Raw genomic sequence first — 9,439 nt, 5'->3', positions numbered from 1 at the left:
TTGGATCGCTATCCTTAGCGAAATCGCCCAGAACCTCCTTCACCATAGGTCCGGACACTTGCTTGGAGCCCTGGTGCTCAAACCGTGGTCGAGTCGTGAGGTCCGGAAGGGCCATCCCACCATCCCGTGTCGGGAGCTTTAGAATATCAATGTCTTTCAGAGGCACGCTCGGTTGTCCCACGAGCTCCGGTAGAAGTGAGGAGTGAAGCTCCCGCTCCAACGGCGCCAAGTCCTCCGCAGAAACAGACATAGTTCGAAACACATAGTTCCATCTGTTGACTAAGCCATGGGTCAACGCAGAGTATGCTGCATGCGGCTCTGATGCGGCATAATTTGCTAAAATCTCTGTATGTTTCACCCACTCTTCTACTTTTGTCTCTTTGAATTCTCCGAGGAATGCCTCAGTCCCGATAGCAGCGCCCAGATACTGTACGCCACGAGACTTGACGTGGATAGTTGTGTCACCAAAAGTCTCGGCAGCCAAGGACTCAAAGCCAGGCTTGACGAGTAGTTGCGTTTTTGTTTCGTTGATGTTGTAGCCGTATTTTTGGCCCTCTTCCTTAAGGAGGTTGTACCACTTTCACAATGGGGAGAGCCCTCCGGCAGCTGCCGAGTCGTCTGCAAACCATCCCTGGCACACATCTGCAACATTGGTTCCGACTGACTCGACGAGAGGGGTGAGAGCCGTGGCATAAATGGCCATCGCAAGAGGGTCACCCTGGGTTGTGCCCTCCTGTGACAATAAAGACTGGCCACCACGCACAAAGAGGGATGCAGGGTCTTGGTAAGTATTCAATGTTATTTGTGCTAGCGGGGGGCATACTCGAGCAATATTGTGCAATGCAGCGCGGCGATTCAAGCTATTGAAGGCATTGCGAGCATCGACTAGCAACACTGCCTCAGCCTTTTCCGAAGCAAAGGCAGCCGTCATTGAGTGCACCATAGCCTCCACCCCAGCCGGGATGCCCGTGCAGGCCTGAACTGGTCCGCAGGCTTGCATAATGTCGGGTTTCATCAGAAACAATGCCGCCTTGGAGCACAGTCTACGAAACACTTCACATACCCCTATTGGCCGAACGCCAGGGTTCTTGTTGAGGGCAATGAGTCTGCAAGCTGTGTACGGTGTGAGTGAGCCGGAGGGGACTGAGTGATGAGGATGATGATTCCAATTTTGCAATGATGATGAGGATGATGATTTTTTTTTTTTTTTTTTTTTGCTGTCGGAATCAATGCAGTTGCAGCAGAGGTGCCACTCCGAATGATGATGATGATGATGATGATGATGATGATTTTTTTTGATGATGATGAAGCCACTTCTTTGGGCAAACAAAACACAATTTCCCAAGATGAAGGAGTGGAACCCTACACAAATAATAGTTTAAATGAATCCAACGCAAAGATAGTTTTTCCATGAAATACAACAAATGAACACCATTACATGCTTAAAGGCATGAAAGCAACAAAACAGCAACAAAAGGGTAAGCGCCATACCAATCCCGCATGCACAGTCAGGACACAGCACGATACTTAACAAACTAGACCTGACTCGGCCACGGCAATCGAGACATCATGAAAACATCTCGCCGGATGGTGGTACCGTGACCGAGCCCCACGTATGCACAACACAGCAGCACGCAGCAAAGCAAAAGACAGCCGACAGCGGAGTAAACCAATGACCTGGGAATAGTGAGATCCCGATGACTCGGCCTGCATCTGGCACAGTCTCTTGAGGAACACATTGCACAGCCTCCCACAACCACCATGCACAGAGAACACGAGAGGTGTGAAAGCGGCTCTTTCTACATTATACATTATGAGGATGATGATGATTTCAATTTTCCAATGATGATGATGATGATGATGATGATGATGATGATGAAGCCACTTCTTTGGGCAAACAAAACACAATTTCCCAAGATGAAGGAGTGGAACCCTACACAAATAATAGTTTAAATGAATCCAACGCAAAGATCGTTTTTCCATGAAATACAACAATTGAACACAATTACATGCTTAAAGGCATGAAAGCAACAAAACAGCAACAAAAGGGTAAGCGCCATACCAATCCCGCATGCACAGTCAGGACACAGCACGATACTTAACAAACTAGACCTGACTCGGCCACGGCAATCGAGACATCATGAAAACATCTCGCCGGATGGTGGTACCGTGACCGAGCCCCACGTATGCACAACACAGCAGCACGCAGCAAAGCAAAAGACAGCCGACAGCGGAGTAAACCAATGACCTGGGAATAGTGAGATCCCGATGACTCGGCCTGCATCTGGCACAGTCTCTTGAGGAACACATTGCACAGCCTCCCACAACCACCATGCACAGAGAACACGAGAGGTGTGAAAGCGGCTCTTTCTACATTTGTGACTCTTGGCCCATATTCGTTCCACTTACGCCGCTCGTGCTGCTGGTACAATGCAGGGAGGGTTCTGGACCCGTAGGAAGGAGCATCTGGGCAAAATACCCTTACATCAAAAAAAGCTTCCTCCCCACGGGTCCAAAACCCTCGAGCGGCTATGTCCAGGCGCGCATCCTCTCGGCGGTTCGTTGACCGGAGAGGAAACCTCTCACCAGAAAGAGGTTGCAGCGCTGGTTCTGTCGAAACGGCAGTGCAGACTTCAGTCAATTCCCTCGCCAGCAGGTCACGTATCTCGTTATGACGAAGTGTCGGGAAGCCGCCCCTGGCGCAACATAGCTGATGCTCAACTGAGAACAGCTCACCACACACACAGGTTGCTGGTGTATTGGCTAGCGGCCATGCATATCTCAATGCCAGAGCATCCCGGAAGTCACGCTTGGTGAGACGAAAGCCATGCTCCGCCAGGGGCAGCACGCTCAGCCATGAGGATGATCCTTTCTCCGTGTGTTCTTCTATTCGTCGCTTCGTCATCTCATCGCTCGTGTCCACTATTTTGTTCCTGGCTGCCTTTGCGCGCTCCCGGTTTTCGGTGTGGACGACACGCTTTTTGTGACGCATTTCATCGATCATCCTCTGAAAGGGGGTACCAGCACCAGCAACATCAGCAGCCACATCCGGTCCAGGGTTTGAGTTGCCAGCGACCTCCCGCGGCTGCACCTCCGTTGCCGTCATCGTGGGAGTGGGAGACGCTCCACCACGGTCAGCAGTATCTGCAGAAGCCGGCACATCTCCAGCGAGAGAAATTGGATCGCTATCCTTAGCGAAATCACCCAGAACCTCCTTCACCATAGGTCCGGACACTTGCTTGGAGCCCTGGTGCTCAAACCGTGGTCGAGTCGTGAGGTCCGGAAGGGCCATCCCACCATCCCGTGTCGGGAGCTTTAGAATATCAATGTCTTTCAGAGGCACGCTCGGTTGTCCCACGAGCTCCGGTAGAAGTGAGGAGTGAAGCTCCCGCTCCAACGGCGCCAAGTCCTCCGCAGAAACAGCCATAGTTCGAAACACATAGTTCCATCTGTTGACTAAGCCATGGGTCAACGCAGAGTATGCTGCATGCGGCTCTGATGCGGCATAATTTGCTAAAATCTCTGTATGTTTCGCCCACTCTTCTACTTTTGTCTCTTTGAATTCTCCGAGGAATGCCTCAGTCCCGATAGCAGCGCCCAGATACTGTACGCCACGAGACTTGACGTGGATAGTTGTGTCACCAAAAGTCTCGGCAGCCAAGGACTCAAAGCCAGGCTTGACGAGTAGTTGCGTTTTTGTTTCGTTGATGTTGTAGCCGTATTTTTGGCCCTCTTCCTTAAGGAGGTTGTACCACTTTCGCAATGGGGAGAGCCCTCCGGCAGCTGCCGAGTCGTCTGCAAACCATCCCTGGCACACATCTGCAACATTGGTTCCGACTGACTTGACGAGAGGGGTGAGAGCCGTGGCATAAATGGCCATCGCAAGAGGGTCACCCTGGGTTGTGCCCTCCTGTGACAATAAAGACTGGCCACCACGCACAAAGAGGGATGCAGGGTCTTGGTAAGTATTCAATGTTATTTGTGCTAGCGGGGGGCATACTCGAGCAATATTGTGCAATGCAGCGCGGCGATTCAAGCTATTGAAGGCATTGCGAGCATCGACTAGCAACACTGCCTCAGCCTTTTCCGAAGCAAAGGCAGCCGTCATTGAGTGCACCATAGCCTCCACCCCAGCCGGGATGCCCGTGCAGGCCTGAACTGGTCCGCAGGCTTGCATAATGTCGGGTTTCATCAGAAACAATGCCGCCTTGGAGCACAGTCTACGAAACACTTCACATACCCCTATTGGCCGAACGCCAGGGTTCTTGTTGAGGGCAATGAGTCTGCAAGCTGTGTACGGTGTGAGTGAGCCGGAGGGGACTGAGTCGGTACAGATCAAGCGTGTGAAGCACGCCACTGCCTCACGCAGATCAGTAGATGCACCTTTGTAACATGTGCATAGCCGCCGCCAAGCATCCGCGTCCAGGCCGGAAGGACCCGCAGAACCATGCAGAGAAAGGGCAGTGCGTTTGATCAACTCACCATTGACGCTGGCGAAGTAGATACTGCTGACATTGCCCGCCTCCTCCTGAAGCAGGATGTCCGGTGCTGCCGGTGCCGACCCCGGATGCTTCCCGACGAGAATTTCACGGACTGACTGGGATTGATGAGAATCAGAAATGATGTCGTCCATGCCCAAGACCGGTTTATCACACTTGGGCTTGGTTGCATTATCCAGCATTCTCAGTGCGCAGTGAACTCGGCCCTGTTCCATCAAGTGGCCAAACTCATGAGCAGGGTCTTCGCCACGCCTGGATCTCCGATTCTGCGATGTCTTGAGCATATGCTGAATAGTTCGACCCTCCTGCACTAGCTCCATATAGGAACCCTGGATCCATAAATTTAGTCTGCGACGAGTGTGGTCAGAGCACTCTGCGGCAGGGCAATTCCGACCTACTCGCTGGAGCACCAACGCTGGAAGCAGGAAGAAACGATATAGAGCAGTGGCTTCCGCTCCTCGGGACGAATTGAACTTTTGAAGTTCTGACGTGAGTGTCCGAACAAACTCTTTGCCAACACTGCCGGTCGGAGCCCGGAAGAGGTTCTTTTCCCAACTCGCCACCTCCTGATAGATGTCAGCCATGTCAAAAGGCATGGAGACCCGAGGGGTGGTGGGAACTGGAGAGGCAGCGTCCGGCTGGCTCGAGCCAAGCACCTGCGAAAATGGATCCACATCCGCATGACCAGAACCCGTAGCCTGCAAATCGATATTCCCCGTAGATGGGCATAGCTGGGGTTGGGATGAGATAAGAGTGGACCGTGAGTCATCCTCCCCATGCACTGCCTGTTGTACAGTACCCCCAGCGCCCGAATCCACACTCATCAGTGGCGCACCAGAGTCAGATTCCTCCAAACTGGTAAGCAAGTCAACCTGAGATGCTGTCGGAATCAATGCAGTTGCAGCAGAGGTGCCACTCTGAATAATCTGGGGCTGAGAGCTCGGGACCCCAGGCACCGAAGCAACATTACGACAGGTGCCAAGTCGACCCCTCCCAGGATAGCAGTTACTACAAACTCTGCCAGCCCTGACACAAGCGCATCGTATGCACGTACCCCCTGCTTGGCAGCGACAACATGGCACCGCGCTGGCTAGACCGCACTCGACTATGTCACTTGGGGAGAATGGCGAGGAATCAGAGCTGGGATGAATCCCAAGTGGGTGATCTACACGCAGCCAGGAGTCGACATCGCGCCTGCCACTGCCACAACCCTCATCTGCAGATGCAGTGGATTCATCAGAGCTATCCTCCGGTGATATGTTTCGCTGAGATGGCTGGCTGGCTGAACATCCTCCACCACCACTGACCACAATACCAGCGCCAACAGCGCCAGCAGGCTGCGAGGCGATGGATTCAGTTTGGTTGTGACAAAGGCTAGGGGTAGCTCTACCAGGGTAGCAGTCCACACAGCGCTTCTTCGCACGAACACATCTGCATCTAACACATTTGTGACCAATCTGGCAGTTGCAGCACGGCATCGCGACAGAACTGGCAGGGATAGGAGGTGTGAGGATGACTGAGGTGACGACTGCATCAGGACTGTACGACCAGAGTCACCAATCGTGTCAGAAACTGCCTCCAGCAGCAAGGCAGTCACACTCCTCTCCTCACTGGTCTAACACTGGCCATTGGGTGGCCATTGGGTGCCTCCAAAGGATAAAATGTGATGACCACTCCACCGAACAGCAACAGACAGCAGCGCCAGCCAAGTCAAGCTTCTCAGTTCCTCTCCAGCAACCAAGTCAACCAAGCAAACCAAGAGCCTCAGAATTGCCAACCGTTCTCCACTGAGCGATGATGATGATGATGATGATGATGACGATGATGATGGTGGTGGTTGTTGTTGATCGTCTTAACTCTACAGCGAATTTCCTCTGAGAATGTCGAGTACTTTGGGAAGGGAGCGGTTGCTGTTTTTCAACACAGTCATGACAAAGTCACGGTCATTGGTCAGAGTCCTCTGCAGGCCATGCATGAAGTGATCTGGCTTCATGAGCTGTGCCTCCATGGTGCTCGCGTACGTCTGTGACATCTCCTCCAGACCGGCAAACTTGTAGCCCGATGAGCCGGGAACAGTGAGTGATAGTTGAGTGATGCTTTGTAGCTTGTTCTGCATCCCAGAGAAACCGCGTACTTGAGGCGTGAGTCCTATATCCTGAAGAGCCAGCTTCTGGAATGGGTACTTTGACAAATAGATTCTATTCGTTTCGTTCACCAACGTCACGTAGTCTCTCCTGATCGTGGCTTCCACAGACTGACGCACGCGTTCCAGTTCGCCTGCGAAAGTGCTAGGATTGTCCTGGTAGAGCTGTTGGAGTTGAGCTCTGGCTGTGAAATAGCTGCTTTTCAAGAACACCATGGGAATGTTTCCTCGTGAAAGTTCATCAGATAGGATGTGCAGCAGTATGCGATCAAAGTCCGTGTCCTGGGTAATGCTCAGGGACAGAGTGGAGGTGGGGGCCTTCTTCTTCAATCTAACATCAGCAATAGACTCTCGAACGGCACCGGTGTTTGCATCGTAGTTGAGCAGGTCAGATGCAAGTACATTCAGGACGGATTCGTAGCTGATGAGTTTAGGACTGTTTTGGAAGTGACGCTCGTACAGGTGTTTAACTCGCGGGTTCTTTTCCAAGTCACCAGGCGACAATCTGCTCAGTGCATGTTCCGGTATGTACTGCAGAACTTTCTTGAAGTGGTTCAGAAACGTATCGTATGCACCACCACCGCCACCACCACCACCACCGCCACCACCACCACCAACACTTCCTCCTTTGACTTTTGCTCGACGCGTTTTGAGTGAGGGGAGAGTTCCCAGGACATCCCATGAAGATATTCTTCGCTTTAAAACGTACTGCGGCTGCTTTTGCATGAATTGCAACGTCCTCAGTCGTTTCGTCTTGGGTATCTTGAAAGAGCCTTTAAGGCCACCACCACCATCATCATCATCATCATCATCATCATCATCACCCACTGCTGGACCGGAGCGTGTTATACTATTGGGAAGACCCTTGCAGAATCTAACAGTCAATCGCTCCATTCTCGCACGCGCGCTCTCTCTCTCTCTCTCTCTCTCACTATTAACGGGGATTTTTTTCTTTTCAATGTTGTGTGTGTGTGTGTGAATTTTTTATTCAAACAGCACTTTGTAGGTATGATCGTTGCAATATGTGGAATACTCATTTCGAGAACAGTGAATGGCCAGGATGGGGCGTTGGCAAGCAGCGAGCAGCTTCTCATACAGTCTGAAAATGAGACCAGACTTTGAGCATTGACCACCGAACAGGGTGCTCAGATAGCGCTTGATATTGCTCTTGTCAGTGAAGCGAAACAAGTAGAGAAAATTGGCATTGATCTTCATGTCTTTTATGTTGTCAAAGCTCTGTGAAAGGAAGAATACGTTCAGCTTATAGTGATGGCTGTACATGGTGAAGAACTTGTAGAGGCACTCGCGCTGTTCACCGTGCTTAAGTGCCATGACTCGAATGTCATCGATGATGACGTACGTGTGCGGCTCAATGTTCATCTCCTCAATGTTCTCCGGAAGAGTGCTGTAGTGCTTGAAGCTCTTCAGACTCTCCATTCGATACTGATCGCCGGGTGTGTTGGAGATGACCACCAAGCGCTCCGGTTCGACTTGACCTTTTCAAACAGGCGTCGTCCTGTGGACTGGAGAGTGTCTGCGAGTTGATGCTTCCGCGAACGTGATTTGCTTTTTACAGTTTTACCACGTCGTCGTCGACCGGCATGACCACTACGGCGTGGGCGATGAGGAGGTTGACGACGACCACTGTTGCTGCTTGCTGCTGCTGCTGCTCTACCCTTGGATTTACCACGAGACTTCACCTTGCGAGTGCCTCTGGCTCGTGTACGTGCGCGAGTCTTGGACCCATCGCCAAACACCTTGTCAACAACGTTGTCACCCACCGAGGCGAGCGCACCCATAGCAAGGGGATGCCAATGGACTTCAGCAGTGGAATACCTTTGGCAAGCAGACCAGGGGGCATGGTCAGCCCACCACGCTGCATGGCCGGCTCACGAGTCAGCCTCATTTGTCTTTCGATGACGTTCTCGCCGCCACCACCACCACAACCACCCATTTTTCCTTTTCCCAGCAGCATCGGAAGCAATGAAAGTCCCGCCAAAGCCCAAGGAAAGCCGCCGCGTTGCATTAACAGGTCACGCGATGAGGGTTCAGACATGCGACTCTGCAAGTCACCAGCTCCCAACCCAAACAGTTTAAGTCGAGGACCGATGATGAAACCGCCGTTTTGACGAGATTCAGTACTCAAGTCACCACCTTTGTACAGTCTTTGCTGTGTCATCAAATCACCACCATCCATCATTCATTGGCTCTCTCCACCGCCGCCGCCGCCGCCCTCCAATAGCATGCACGTGTACTTCTTGCTCTATGACGGAGAAATTTCATCAAACAACTTCACTCTTGACACCTCTCTCCTTGTCAATGGTGTACAGGTACTGATCAAGACAGATCATGTTGACCTTGATGGAGGTGGATTGATCACTTGGCAACTTGATGGGAGAGTTGGTGACGGTTGAAAACTGATAGTCGATAGACAGATTGCCTCTCATCTTTTGATTGTCCACTTGATGGTCAAGGTTCAAGTTGATAGGTATCATGAAATAGTGGTTGCAGTAGTCGGCAGCGGTAATGGGTATTTCAGTGCCGTATGTCTTTCCGAAAAATTCACGGACCAGATTGTACCCGCGCAGGTAGGATGACTTGTTGTAATCGTAAAAGTACGTCCCATCATCTTCGTTCACGCTGCACATCCAGTCGAATTTGAGAGGGCTATCGAACAGAGTCTCCTCGTTGACTGTGATGCGCAGCTGCGATATGTTTGCATGAAAGTAGTAGGGACCAAGCCGGTTCTGGCACAGATAAGTGGTTATGAATGGGTACTTGAACTTTGCGGTTGTTA

This window comes from Sycon ciliatum, chromosome 5 (genome assembly GCF_964019385.1).
Source record: "Sycon ciliatum chromosome 5, ocSycCili1.1, whole genome shotgun sequence".
Classification (NCBI taxonomy): Eukaryota; Metazoa; Porifera; class Calcarea; order Leucosolenida; family Sycettidae; genus Sycon; species Sycon ciliatum.
This window is presented reverse-complemented; position numbering follows the sequence as displayed.